The 14768-nt window shown below is 48.3% G+C and overlaps 1 long non-coding RNA gene across 1 annotated transcript; it reads left to right on the top strand.

The window, feature by feature from the left end:
• The first annotated feature begins 642 nt into the window (after positions 1-642).
• Positions 643-13257, top strand: LOC107109162. The gene is made up of 4 exons (XR_001482466.1): positions 643-679; positions 5853-5933; positions 8091-8210; positions 13144-13257. It is a non-coding gene; the product is annotated as an uncharacterized LOC107109162 (long non-coding RNA).
• Positions 13258-14768: the final 1511 nt, after the last annotated feature.

Here is a 14768-nt window from a genome sequence, read left to right as displayed (position 1 = left end):
GAAAATGGATGCTTTGGAGGGTGGTCTCTATATGGCCTTGTACCCCACCGAGGTCCCTGTCCTCCCCACGACCCACCCTCAAATCTCCAGGAGTTTCCCCAACCTGGCTCCGGTAATCCTACCCCCTCCATCCCCAGCCAGTGGCCAGAGGATTCACTGCTCGCTTCTTCAGAGTTGGCTCTTTCCCCTTGCTTTAAAGCCCGTAGCAAAGTTACTGAAACTGGAGGCCCATGGCGTTCTGAAGACTAAATAAGTTTAGCCTTTAACGTAGCCTCAGAGTCACGTCTTCAAACGTGGCCGGACTCGTGTTTACCTTGGCTGGGAACGAGTAACGCGACTCTCCCTTTGCATCTATTTATTCCAACAGCAAGCCGTACTCCTCGGGTGCAATATAACGCTCTGGTCGCTGCGGGGCGGCAGAGAGCATCCTCTGTCACCCGGCCGCGCCCCTCCTCCCGAGCCTGTTGAAAGAAAGCGCAAGTGGCAGAAACACGTCCAAACAAGAACCTCGTGGCGCACCGTAGAGAAGCGTCTTCTTAGTGACTGCAGTCGCCGGGGCCGAGTGAGGCGCTTTCCCGCGGTCGTCATGGCAGCCGATTCGCCTTCGCTCCTCGCCGCCTCCGGGAGCCGATTCGTTGTAGTGGGAGGGGGGATCGCGGGGGTGACGTGCGCCGAGAGGGTAAAGTATCGCTTTCCCCCTCAAACTGCGGGATTGTGTGGTTGTGCGCATGCGCGGCTACCAAGTACCTGATGTGCAGAGGGGCTTGATTCTGTGCGCATGCGCGGCTTAAGCCCCCTGCTTTTGAATTTTCGTAGGATTGCAGAGGGAATGGGAAATGTCGCTTACTCAGGGTTACCAGATGCCCTCTCTTTTTTTGTGTGTGTGTGTCTGTCCTTTTTTGGGCTCTTTTAAAAAAAATCATGAAAATGTCCTATTTTGGGGTTGGAAGGTTAGGAATATTCCTAGTTAGTAGCAATGATCACAACTTAAAACTTGTTTGAAGTAGTCAGTCGGGAAATAGGTCCTCTTTTTTTGCTTTTCAAAATATGGTAATCCCAGCTCACTGCAATAAAAGAAAATGGGAGGGCTCCTGTTGATTTAGGCTTTGGGAAACGAGTCATTTTAAATTACCAATGAATGAAAGAGCGGAGCAGCCACTGCTGTTGACTGAGAGCGGTCAGCTGTGCTAAGTGGCTGGTCCACATTGAGGACAAGTCCCGTGTGGCAGGATCCATGCAGAGGCCCAGTCACAAGAGATGGAAGCTGCTTTTGACCCTAGTCGGGAACTTGCATGTGGTTTAGATTTTGGCTTTTGGTGGGTATCAGCTGTAGAGATGATATATAACTAGGGTTGCCAACCTTCAGGTAGGGGCTGGAGATCTCCTGGAATTACAACTTATCTCCAGACTATGTAGATCATTTATTTATTTAAAACATTTATTGCACTTCTCTTGGTGGAAATGGCTGCTTTGGGAGTTTGGCAATGTACCCTACTGAGTTCCCTACCCCTCCCTCCCCCCCAAAAAAACCCCCACCCTCTCAGGCTTCATTTCCAACTCTTCAAGTATTTCCAGACCTGGACTTGGCAACTCAAGATATATAACATTGATGCTTACAACCCTTCACTGGTTACCGGTTGGTTCCCAGTTGTATTTCGATTGTTTGTTTGTTTTTGTCAACTGCCCCCTGAACCTCGAAGATGAGAGCAAAAGAGCAGTTCTGCTGGATCAGCCCAACAATCTGGCCCCGCAGTCTGTTTCAGTTTGTGGCCAACCAAATATGGCCACGTTGAAGATCTATACGAGAGCATAATGATACTGGCTGTTACAGTTTCTAGTCATCCCTAACACAGGTTTGCCTTTTCACTGCTGCCCTGTACTGCAACAACCGCTTTCATGAGCAGTCCACCGTGACCCCAAGATCTCTTTGCTGGTCAGTCACTGCCGGTTTAGACCCTGTCAACCAGTGACATGCTAAGTACATTTGCCTGGGACTAAGCCCCACTGAGTAGATCCGAGTAGTCAGGGCTATTTTGGGGCAGGAACGCACAGGAACGGAGTTCCGGCTGGCTCCCGAGTTGGCCACGCCCAGCAGGAACTCATTAGCATAATAGGCCACACCCAACAGCAGAAACTCATTAGGATTGGCTACATTAGGGGTGTGTGGCCTAACATGCAAAGGGTTCCTGCTACAAAAAAAGCCCTGGGTTTCGACAACAAACAAAGTAAATAGAATAAGAAGCAAAAGGTGGTATGTGTGGCCTAATATGCTAATGAGTTTCTGCTGTTGGGTATGGCCTATTATGCTAATAAGTTCCTGCTGGGCTTTTTCTACAGAAAAAGCCTTGCGAGTAGTACCTCCTTTGCATAGCTCTGGACCAGTGTTCCCTCTGACTGGGTGTGAGCCAGCTCACAGATTCTTAGCCTCCGGCTCACCCATTTTTGTCTTGGCTCAGGAAGGAGGGCTCCAGAGCAAACTGATTTATGCAGCAGCCAAAACACTCGCTCACAACTTTAATGCCAGCAGCTCACAAAGGAGAATTTTTGCTCACAAGACTCCACAGCTTAGAGGGAGCCTTGCTCTGGACATATTTTAAAGTCAGGGTTATTTTTTGCCACATTTCACACCAGGAGCCCCCAGTGTGGTGCCTGTGAGTGCCATGGCGCCCGCTAACACCTGTCTCTGGTGTCAGCCAAGCATTTCTAGAAAGTGAGCAGGGCCAGGTAGCGTCTCTGCCAAGCAAGACTTCTGACTGGCCGCTGGCAATTTGCTTAGCTATCCAGGGTTTTTTCCCCATGTTGCTTTGGCAGCAGTTCATTTCACACCAGGAGCCCCCAGTGTGGTGCCTTGTGGGTGCCATTAACACCTGTCTCTGGTGTCAGCCAAGTGTTTTTAGAACGTGAGCAGGGCCAGGTGGCGTCTCTGCCAAGCAAGGCTTCTGACTGGCCGCTGGCGATTTGCTTAGCTATCCAGGGTTTTTTCCCCATGTTGCTTTGGCAGCAGTTACCCCCACAGAAGAGATTGGATTTGTACCCTGCCCTTCATTACCCGAAGGTGTCACAGAGCGACTTATAATCGCCTTCCCTCCCTCTCCCCACAACAGACACCCTATGAGGAAGGTGGGGCTGAGAGAGCTCTGAGAGAACTGCTCTGGAGTGAACAGCTCTGAGAGAACTGTGACTGACCCAAGGTCGCCCAGCTGGCTGCAGGTGGAGGAACAGAGACTCAAACCCAGTTCCCCAGAGTAGAGTCCACCACTCTTAGCCACAACACCAAACTGGCCCTCGGTAGACTGTCTCACAGTATAAGGATCTTCACTGTGTGACTGAAGGTAAGCTGGGGCATCCATTTTGTAGCTGGCTCCACCTCCTGCAGCAGCCATTTTGGCACCCATTTTGTGGCGGCACTCACCGTGCTGTGTCCAAATTCCAAAGGTGCCTGCAGGCTCTTAAAAGGCTGGGGGCCCCTGTTTTGCACTTACACTGAGCCTCACGTGCCCTATTGCTCTCCACTTCACACTCCACTTTGGTTCTTCACCATCCCGAATAATTTGGTGCCATCCTTAAACACAAGCGGAGGAGAGGAGGACAATGTTAACGAGGCTTTGGGTCCCTGTCGGAGGGAAAGGCGGGGTAGGAATGAAGTAAAGAAATAAAACTCGGCCAGCGTGCTGCTCACCCCCGGTGCCGTATCATTTATGGGCAAATTAAATAGCCGCCGTCCCAATACCAATCATTGTGGGAAATGCTTAATTGTGATGGAAGAGCTGTCTTCTTGACTCTCCGCTTTCCGTCCTTTAACCTGTCTCTAACCCCCAAGCAGGAGCTGCGGTGGCTCAAGGGGTTAAGACGCTGAACTGCAGGCTGTGGAAGGTCGGTAGTTCAGCAGTTCGAGACCCGAGTGTGCCGCATGACAGAGTGAACTCCCGTCTCTGGCCCTGGCTCCTGCCAACCTAGCAGTTCGAAAGCAAAAAATTGCAAGTACATAAATAGGTACCACTTTGGTGGGAAGGTAACAGCGTTCTGTGCGCCTTGGTGTTTAGTCATGCCAGCCAGATGACCACGGAAACGTCTTCGGACAGCGCTGGCTCTTCGGCTTTGAAACGGAGATGAGCACCGCAACCCTAGAGTCGGACTCGACTGGCTCTTGAGCAAGGGAACCTTTACCTTTTTAACCCCCAAGCGGATCCATTCTTTTAAGCGTGGCAGAGTACCAAACATCAAGAAAATTAATGAGTTTAAAGTATGTGCCTTGAAAGTCAGCATAGTGTAGTGGTTAAGAGTGGTGAACTAGGATATGGAAGACCTGGTTTTGAATCCCCCCTCTGCCATCGGGCTAGTCTCACTCTCTCAGCCTAACCTACCTCACAGGGTGGTTGTGAGGATAAAATAGAGGAGAGGAGAACAATGTAAGCCGCTTTGTGTCCCCATTGGGGAGAAGGGCAGGTTATAAATGAAGTAATAATAAAGAGGTTGTTGTTTGTTTGGGCAGTATTCCTTCTTGAAACATGTCTTGCTAGGATTGCCAAGTCCTACCTTTGTAATAGCGGGGGGAGTCCCGGACGTCCCCGGGACAATCACGTCACCCGGAAGTGACGCAATTGCATCGCGCATGTTGGGGGCGGGGCCACAATCATCTGAGGTGTGAAACCATAGAGTTTTCCCTCGGATGATAGAGCGTCCCCCCGCAACGTGCCCAACGCGATTGCATCACCTCTGGGTGATGTGTTCACGCCGGGCACGTCATGCGCTTTGGTGGTGGGGTGTCCCCCCCCCCAGCGGCCCAATCCCCGGCGGCGGGGAACGGGCCTCTCGGGCGGGAGTTTCCCCACCCCCCCGGGGGGACTTGGCAACCCTATGTCTTGCCCTCAAGTGGTAGCTCCAGACAGGTAGCTGTGTTGGTTTGTAGCAGGAGAATGAAACTGGAACCAGCATCTCCTTTGAAGACTGACATTTATTCTAGCAGAGCTGAAGAAGTGAGGTCTAGCTCACAAAAATGTGTGCGGGAATACATTTTGACGGTCTAAAACAGGGGGTTTCAACCTTTTTGAGTCCCTGGGTACCTTTGGAATTCTGGTCCCTCACAAAGTGATGGTCACAAAATGGCTGCCGCAGGAGGCAGAGCGAGCCACAAAATGGCTGCCACCGCTTAACTTCGATCACACAGTGAAGATGCTTGTGCCGTGGTGGCAGCTGCTGCCAAAGCAACGTTAAAAAAGCAGCAGCAACTACACAGCTGATCAGAAGCCTTGCTGGGCAAAAGGCCTACGTGACACCTCTCACTTTCTAAAAACACTCGGCAGGCACCAGGAAAGGTCTCAGCAGGCGTTGTGGCACCCCTGGGCACCACGTTGAGGACCCCAGGATATAAGGTACCACTAGGCTTCCCAAGTCCCCCCGGGGAGCGGGGAAACCCCCGCCCCAGAGGCCCGTTCTCAGCCACTGGCAGATCGGGCCCCGGGGGGAACCCCACCCCGGTGTGCGCGTCACCAGAAAGTGTCGTTATGACGTCGGGCACGCTGGGGGCGGGGCCACGGTCATCCGTGGGAAAACTATGGTTTTCCCTGGGATGGTCGTGGCAGCGTGCCCGGCGTCATAACGTCACTTCCTGGTGACGTGCATGCGGCGTGCTCCAGCCGCGGACCAGGAGTCCCCCGGTAAGTACATTTTTTGACTTGGGAACCCTGGGTACCACTGGACTCCTGCTTTATTCTGTCTGCAAGTGGTTTTGTTCACACATGACTCTCTTCCTCATCAAGGAATTGTCGAAGTGTCTGGAAGAACACTGATGTGTGGGGCATAAAACATCACTGAAAAATAATCTCAATTTCTCCCCCTCTTTCTTTTACAAGCTGGCTACAGAGTTTCCCTCTGAGGATATTTTACTGATTACAGCATCTCCGGTTATAAAAAAAGTAATAAACTTCAGACAGGTGAGCGGGATGGGTTCTGACTCTTGGAGGTTTCGGGTGCAGGTTTTCCAGGTCTGTGTAGCTCACGCCAGCCATGATTTTTAGGAACACCGTGGGTGGGAGGCCCGAGTAATATTCTCTGTACTTCTGCGATGCTGTGTTTTGTTCACTGGGGATGTGGGTTTCCAAACTAGCAGTAAATATTCTTGAGTGATATAGGCAGGGCAAGGATGGGAATAAGAGGCAAAATGGCGGTGAGCGTTCTCTGTAAGTATTGCTATTAAATCAGTGGTTCTGTGACACAATGTTTTACTTTCCAGCATTAGTTCATAGCATCTTGGGAAGCTGAAAGAATCTCCGGTAGTGGAGACTTCAGCTAGGATGACTCAGATTACTGCTGTTCAGAATTATAAAAGAGACCCATGATCAGTGTTCCCTCTAAGCTGAGTTAGTGTGAGTTAGCTCACAGTTTTTCAGCCTCTGGCTCACACATTTTTGTCTGAGCTCAGGAAGGAGGGCTCCAGAGCAAACTAACTTATGCAGCAGCCAAATCGCTCGCTCACAAGTTTAATGGCAGGAGCTCACAAAGTAGAATTTGTGCTCACAAGACTCCACAGTTTAGAGGGAACATTGCACATGATAATAATAATAATATTTAATTGTTGTGTGGGCAGGGTTCACGCGATGCAAAGACGACAGGACACAAAGGGGCTGCTGAAGCGGTCTGAGGTTTTTCACTCCCCAGCGTTTTATTTTATATCTTTCTTCCCCCTTCTCCCTCCCTCTTCCTCCATAAGGGAAAATTACAGGCCTACGTTCAGAGCTTGGAATGTGTTGATTCCAAGCTCACAGCTCCTTATCTCCTTCACAGCTGCCAAGGCCAAATTGACTGCATCATGTAGGCAGTCACCAGACGTCTACGCACAGACTTACTAGTTCCCAATTTCCAGGCCAGGAGAATAGTGAATCCATCTGCACTGCTTTCCTACAATTAATAATTTCCGTATGGCAGTATGTGTAGAGTAGCCAGGAGATCCTACAATTGTCTGGCAACCAGAAGTTCTAGCTCTTTAGCGTTATGCACCACTAGGTGGCGAGCTAGACTTGTTTTTGAGGCAAGAGACGTTTCTGAGGTGGTTTGCCATTGCCCGCCTCTGCTTCACAACCTTGGTTTTCTTTGGGAGTCGCCCTTCCAAATACTAGGCCAAGGCCGATCCTGCTTAGCTTCCAAGATCTGAATCCAATTCAAATCCAGTGAATGGATTGTGGGTGCCTGATGGGTACAGGTGAAAGAGTACAAGTTTTGCCTGCAGAAGGTCTTGGGTCCAGTGGACAGTGTCTCCAGGTAACTGGTCTCCAGGACCAGGAGCAGCCTGTGGCTGGGTCTTTGGAGAGATGCTCAGGGTGGACATGTTTTTCTGAGCTTCTTTGAGCCAGGAGGAAAGATGGGGTAGAAATGAATAAATGGAATAAAGGCATCAACGGTCTGCAAATATGAAGCAGATTCCCAACAGATATGAGGCAGATACATAACAGTGTCAGGTGTGGGCCTGAACCCGCCCTTAGTGAGGGAGCCAGTTTGGTGTAGTGGTTAAGTGCGCAAACTCTAATCTGGGAGAACCGGGTTTGATTCCCCACTTCTCCACTTGCAGCTGCTGGATGACCCTGAGCAAGCCGTAGTTCTTCCAGAGCTGTTCTTAGTTCTCTCAGAGCTCCCTCAGCCCCACCTATCTCACAGGGTGTCTGTTGTTGGGAGGGGAAGGGAAAGGAGTTTGTAAGCCGCTCTGAGATTCCTTTGGGTAGTGAAGGGCGGGGTATAAATCCAATCTCTTCTTAGCGGCAGACCACAGGGAGGTCCATTTAAGATGCTCTTCCCTTATCAAAAAAAGAAACACCTGGATATAAATGTGTGCATTTGTTGCCCATATAATGATGCCAATTCACACAATCTTGTCAGCAGCCTGCTAATTCCCAAGGCAGTGGTGTTTTTGCCCACCTGCCCCCGCAACCTCCCTGACTTCTGTGTTGTTTTTTAATGTATTATGCATAAAGCATGGAGTTATATGTGGCAAATACACAGCTATAGCTTCAGTGGGTTTTGTACTGAAATGTTTTGTACTGAAATGTTTTGTACTGAAATGATCACCCCTGAAGTGATCATGTTGTTTTCCTTACCAGATTTCCAGAGCTTTAGAAGAATTTGACGTTGAGGAACAAGCAAGCAGCGTGTTGGAGAGATGCTACCCTAACATTAAAGTTATCCAGTCTGGAGTGAAACAATTGAAAAGCGATGAGCATGTAAGAGAACCTTGTATTCTTTTGCCTCGATGTGGAACGTGAAATGTTCAAAGGGCAGGTTGAGGAGAGAGAGGAGTGAAAGACTCCTGTTGAACACTGTTGGTTTACCCTGAAGTAGTTATATTAAATGTATGTGTTACCTTGCTCCTCTTAGCAGGGTAGCCCTATGAAGAATGACTGTGAGCTTATTGAAACCGATAGGTCACTTAGCATAATGCTACGCTATCAACCTTCTTTCATCTATGTCACCCAAATCTGAGCAGCTTTTTTTTTTCCAACGAAGGCATGAAGTGCCATTGATGGACACAGCATTTTATAGAGTTAGCTAAGCAAGAACAGGTGGGTTCCTGCCCCCAGAGAGCTTCCAGTCTATAAGAGACAATGGGCAAAACCACAGTGGTAAGCAATGTTCCCTCTAAGCTGTGGAGCCCTGTGAGCAAAAATTCTTCTTTGTGAGCTACTGGCATTAAAGTTGTGAGCGAGCAGTTTGGCTCCTGCATAAATGAGTCTGCTCTGGAGCCATCCTTCCTGAGCGAAGACGAAAATGTGTGAACCGGGAAGAGAAATACAGCAGGTAAAATCTTTCCGGTATTTGGGAGTGCTATTTTGTTACAATCTTAGCTGGTGTTTGCATAGAGAACACTCCTTGGTTATGGCTAAGAATAAGGCTGCAGCCCTGATTCGGTTTTTTTTCTACAAGGGCAACCAATTTGTCCCGGCTGTGCTTAAGATGTTCCAAGCGGCTGTTATATCTCGTCTGCTATACGGGATTTCTATCTGGATTCAGTCTTTTACTAGGAGAGTTGAGAGCATCTACTCCACTTTTCTGCGCAGGATTCTTGGTGTTTCCAACTCAGTGTCACTTTTTGCCCTTTATAAGGAGCTGGGTCTCCACTTGATAGAATCTCGGGCTTGGATCATTACAATCAAATATTGGCTTCGGCTCCATTTTCGATCTCCTCCTGCTAGCCTAATGGTCCAACTTTTAGCTGACCCTTATACATCAGAGTGGTCACAGGCCATAGTGAAAAAGGTGGGTACCCTAGGTATTGATCTGGAACCCCTCTATAACTGTGGTGAGGTAGCAATCTTGCAGGTGGTAAGGAGGAGAATTTGGGATATAGAGGCACAGATCATTAATGCCGGTAGTCTTGGAGTTTGTTCTCCCTATTAATTATTACCCCTCCCCTTGCATACCTCCTCCATGGTACCATATATTGCTAATTTGACAACTCCAGTTTTTAGGAGGGTTTTTATGCTTGCAAGGTTCAACCTTTTCCCCTCAGTAGTGGTTTCCGGTAGATACAGGGGTGTGCCATACAAGGATAGACTCTGTAACTGTAGGCTAAAAAACTGTGAGCTAGCTCACACTAACTCAGCTTGGAGGGAACATTGGTGGTAAGATAGGGAGAGACCAACCAAGTGAGAGACATTTGTGCGTGCTGGGATGGGGGGAAAGTGGGTTTCAAGGAGGGGTTTTGAAGGAAAGGATTTATGCGCGGGATGGAGAGAGTCGAGAAAGAGAAATTTGTCTCCCTCTCTCAAAATACTAGAACTTGAAGGCATCCAATGAAGCTGATGGGCAGTAGGTTCAGGACGGACCAAAGGAAATACTTCTTTACACAGAGAGTGATTAAAATGTGGAATTCACTGCCAGAGGATATAGTGATGGCCACAGGAAGAAATAGGTTTAAAGGGGGATGAAATAGAATTATCAATCTATCAGTGGCTACTAGCCATGGTGGCTAAAAGGAGCCTCCACATTCAGAGGCAGTCAACCTCTGAATCTCAGAGCTGGGAGGCAACATCAATGCACACGATGTACCCCTTGAATAAAACTTTGTTGGTCTTAAAGGTCCCGCTGGACTCGAAGTTTGTTCTATCACAAAGCAGATTCAGGTGGGTAGCCATGTTGGTCTGAATCAACAGAACAAGGTTTGAGTCCAGTGTCACCCTTAAAACCAACACAGTTTTAATTCTGGGTATAATTCTGGGTGTCTGAAGAAGTGTGCTATCGCAAAGCAGGTGCTGCCACCATGTGGAAATGTTTGTGCATTGTTTTTGGTTGATTCCTGGCGAGGTTAGCATTTGTCTGACTGTACAGTTGAGAGCTTGGGATGGAAACCTGATAATGGGGAGGCACAGCCGCTGACTGCAAAAATTATGGAGAAAACGTGGGAGCGAGGGGGTCAAACAATGAGATCCCATGCTGGAATCCAGAGTTGAAAAACATCCTACTTGGCATTTTCCCAGATGACTATCAGCAAGTACAGTGGGAAGCAGAAACCGCAATGTTCCCTCTAAGCTGTGGAGTCTTGTGAGCAAAAATTCTGCTTTGTGAGCTACTGGCATTAAAGTTGTGAGCAAGCAATTTGGCTACTGCATCAATTAGTTTGCTCTGGAGCCGTCCTTCCTGAGCTAAGACAAAAATGTGTGAGCTGGAGGCTAAAAAACTGTGAGCTAGCTCACACTAACTCAGCTTAGAGGGAACACTGCATGGGGGAGGGGGGTCGAGTTTCATTTTTTAAAAGTACTGTAACCCTTGCCGTGGAATGGGCTAGGTAGATACAGCATGCAAAAGCAATCGAGGGTTGATTTCCTCTGCCTTGGGGGGGGGGAATCAACAACAGTTCTTAAGCATATGTATGAGTACAAGACAATGGACAAGATTTCAAAAATAAAATAATTAAATCCAAGGAAACAACAGTTGAGGGAAGGGAGTGACTAACTCCTAAAATACCATCGCCAGAAATTGTGGCTGCAACGTTGTTTCTGAGCAAAATTCAAACGGCTCGTTTTGACCTATAAAGCCGTAAACAACCTGATAGTGACGGATGGCATTCTACTCCAAGATCTACAGAGGCCTTGTTCTATGCACCAACATATTTACAGCTTCCATTTATTTCAGTATACTTCATAATAGAATTATGAATTATTTCACTGCAGTAATGAGAAATGAACTGAGCAGCCACTGTGGGTAAGCTGGAAAAAGAGGAAACAGTTGAAACGCCAGAGGTGCCCCCCCTACAGTCACAGAGTTGCACAAATCAAGGCAGTCGTCTCTATTGGCCAGTTCCAGCGCATGAAAACTTTTGTATTGCCTAAACAGATCCTGCAGAATTAAGAACATAAGAAAAGCCATGTTGGATCAGGCCAGTGGCCCATCCAGTCCATCGCTCTATATCATATAATAGCCCCTTCAAAAAAAAAAACACCACCACCCAGGTGCCGTCAGGAGGTCTTTCAGCAGAGGAAGACCTCCTGATAGCACCAGAGGATGTAACAATGGCTGCAGGAATACACAGCTTTAAAAGGGGGTTAGATAGATTCATGGAGGACAGGTCTGTCAGTGGCTACTAGCCATGGTGACTGAGGGGAACCTCCACATTCAGAGGCACTAAGCAATGTTCTCTCTAAGCTGCGGAGTCTTCTGAGCAAAAATTCTACTTGGTGAGCTACTGGCATTAAAGTTGTGAGCGAGCGATTTGGCTCCTGTATAAAATTAGGTTTTTTGCTCTGGAGCCATCTTTCCTGATCTAAGACAAAAACGTGTGATCCAGAGGCTAAAAAACTGTGAGCTGGCTCACACTAACTCAGCTTAGAGGGAACACTGGCACTAAGCCTCTGAATCCCAGAGCCAGGAGGCAACCTCAGGGGAAGGCCTCTGCCTCTGTGCCCTGTTGTTGGCCCTCCACAGGAACTGGTTGGCCACTGTGTGAGGCAGGATGCTGGACTGGATGGACCCCTGGTTTGATCCAGCAAGGCTCTTCTGTTCTTATGTTAAGTATCACTGGTGGGAAGCAAGAGAATCTTGAAAATAATCATTTAAAAAATCTGACTTGTAGCAACAGGGCTGTGAAAGTTGTGCTGAAATTGTCCATGCTCCATTTATTTAAAGGTAAAGGTAAAGGTTCCCTTGCTCGAAAGCCAGTCGAATCCGACTCTAGGGTTGCGGTGCTCATCTCCGTTTCAAAGCCAAAGAGCCATCGCTGTCCGAAGACGTTTCCGTGGTCATGTGGCCGGCATGACTAAACACCAAGGCGCACGGAACGCTGTTACCTTCCCACTGAAGTGGTACCTATTTAGTTACTTGCAATTTCTTGCTTTCGAACTGCTAGGTTGGCAGGAGCTGGAACTAGCGTTAAATGCCGGAAAGCTTTTGGATGTGAATGGCAGTTTAATTTACAGTTAATATGTGGCAAAATGCCTTGGGTCATTGAACCAAAACCTATTACGGCAAATGAGTCAGCAAGAGTCACAGTGTGGAGGGTTTCTAGGTTTTGGGGTTCCTCTCTTTCCTTTGAGGTTCTGCACTGTTTTAATAGAATCTTTAAGGACATAAGAAGAGCCCTGCTGGATCAGGCCAATGGCAATCTAGTCCAGCATCCTGTCTCACACAGTGTCCAACTAGTTCCTCTGGAGGGCCAACAACAGGGCACAGAGGCCGAGGCCTTCCCCTGAGGTTGCCTCCTGGCTCTGAGATTCAGAGGCGTAGTGCCTCTCAGTGTGGAGGTTCCCCTCAGTCACCTTGGCTAGTAGCCACTGACAGACCTGTCCTCCATGAATCTATCTAATTCCCCTTTAAAGCTTCTTATTCCTGTGACCATCACTACATCCTCTGGCAGCAAACTCCACATTTTAATCACTGTCTGTTTCTCATCTTTGTTTCTCATTTTCAAACATTTTACAGTATTTTAAATGTCCTGCTTCCTATGTAGATGGTAACATTTATTAATTGTCTGTTGGGTTCTAATTCTGCAACATTTTGACTTGATTTTCACTGATGAATTGTCAGCCACGTTTTTGGTGTTGAGAGGAGAGATATACCGTCAGGTCGCCTACTGACAGCAAATCAGCAGCTTGCTTTGATAAATCTTCTGCCGTCATTCCCTCCCCCCACACACACACACACAAACTTTAAATCTGGTTGCAGAAAGTAATCACAGAAGACGGCAAGGAGTACGCGTATGAGAAGCTTTGCCTGTGCGCTGGAGCCAAGCCGAAATTAATCACCGAAGGAAACCGTTTTGTGTTGGGCATTCGGGATACAGACAGTGCTACGGTAATCCCGTTTGCTTGTATTTATTAAAATTTTGTGTCCAGCCGGAGTAGGCATTGTCCAAAACAGCTATGAAACGTGGGCAGTGTTGGTGGTGGGAAGTGCAGTGAAGTCGCAGCTGCCTTATGGTGGCCCCAGGGCTATTTTTGGGCCGGAACAGAGTTCCGGCTGGTTCCTGAGTTGGCCACGCCCAGCAGGAACATATTAGCATAATAGGCCACACCCAAGAGCAGAAACTCATTAGGATTGGCTACATGAGGGGTGTGTGGCCTAACATGCAAAGGAGTTCCTGCTACAAAAAGGGCCTGGGATTTGGCAACAAACAAGGTAAACAGAATAAGAAGCAAAAGGTGGGTGTGGCTGGATGAGCACACTTCTGGTAACACATGGGGTGTGGCCTCATATGCTAATGACCTGTGCTGTCAGAGGTGTGGCCTAATATGCGAATGAGTTTCTGCTTTTGAGTGTGGCCAATTATGCTACTGAGTTCCTGCTGGGCTTTTTCTACAAAAAAAGCCCTGGGTGGCCCCGTAGGGTTTTCAAGGCAAGAGATGAACACAGGTGGTTTGCCATGGCCTGCCTCTGCGTAGCAACCCTGGACTTCCTCGGTGGCCTCCCATCCAAGTACTAGATAGGGCCGACTTTACTTAGCTTCTGCAACCTGATGAGATTGGGCTAGCCTGGGCCATCCAGGAAGTGGGACCATCGTGGTAAATATGGCATCAAGTTGCAGCCAACTTATGACAACCCCGCATGGTTGCCTGCCTCTGCGTACCAACTCCCTATTGGGTTAAATGGAGGTGGGGGAAATCATTTGCCATGGCAGCAGAGAAGCTTCACGCAGTATCCCCGATCCCCCACGTTTCCTGGTTAAGGGGAAAATGCTGCTCAGACAAGTTACAAAGGAGACATGACTCCGATGGTAGCAAGAGAAAGAAATCTTACTTCCAAAAACGGAAGCACCTCTTACATAATGTATTCATGTAGGTACGTTTATTGTTAACTTTAGGTTAATTTTAGAAAGGTTAACTTTACTACAGCTCCAAGCCCAGATAAGAGCGAGAAGACGGAGGTCGTATAGAAGATGGATCAGAAGGCCAGCAACAGACAAAGAGGCTCACGGCTAACCAATGAGAGGGTGGGGCCAAATGCCGAGAGTGAGAGTATTCTCTTAACCCCTTCCCTCCCAAATCCTCTCACATGCAGAGTTACAGTATCCAACACTTCCTTGGTCGTCTCCCATCCAAGTACTAACGAGGGCCAACCCCGTTTAGCTTCTGATCAGGGCAGGCAGTGTTACAATTTTGATCAGGGCGGGCTAGATCAGACTATCTTGGGCCATCCAGATGAGGGAAGGCAGTGTTACAATTATTTGCCGCTGAGATGTCAGACCTGGGCCTTTCTGCAGGTTTTACATGACGGCAATACGGGGAAAATGAAAAAAAGGAGAAGAGAAAGATGCAAAAGGGAAAAAAGATTTCACACACCCTCGTAAACTA

The sequence above is a fragment of the Gekko japonicus genome, unplaced genomic scaffold (assembly GCF_001447785.1).
Source record: "Gekko japonicus isolate JY-2015 unplaced genomic scaffold, Gekko_japonicus_V1.1 scaffold4969, whole genome shotgun sequence".
Classification (NCBI taxonomy): domain Eukaryota; kingdom Metazoa; phylum Chordata; class Lepidosauria; order Squamata; family Gekkonidae; genus Gekko; species Gekko japonicus.
The sequence above is the reverse complement of the archived record's forward strand: the minus strand, read 5'-3'. Positions and strand labels throughout refer to the sequence as shown.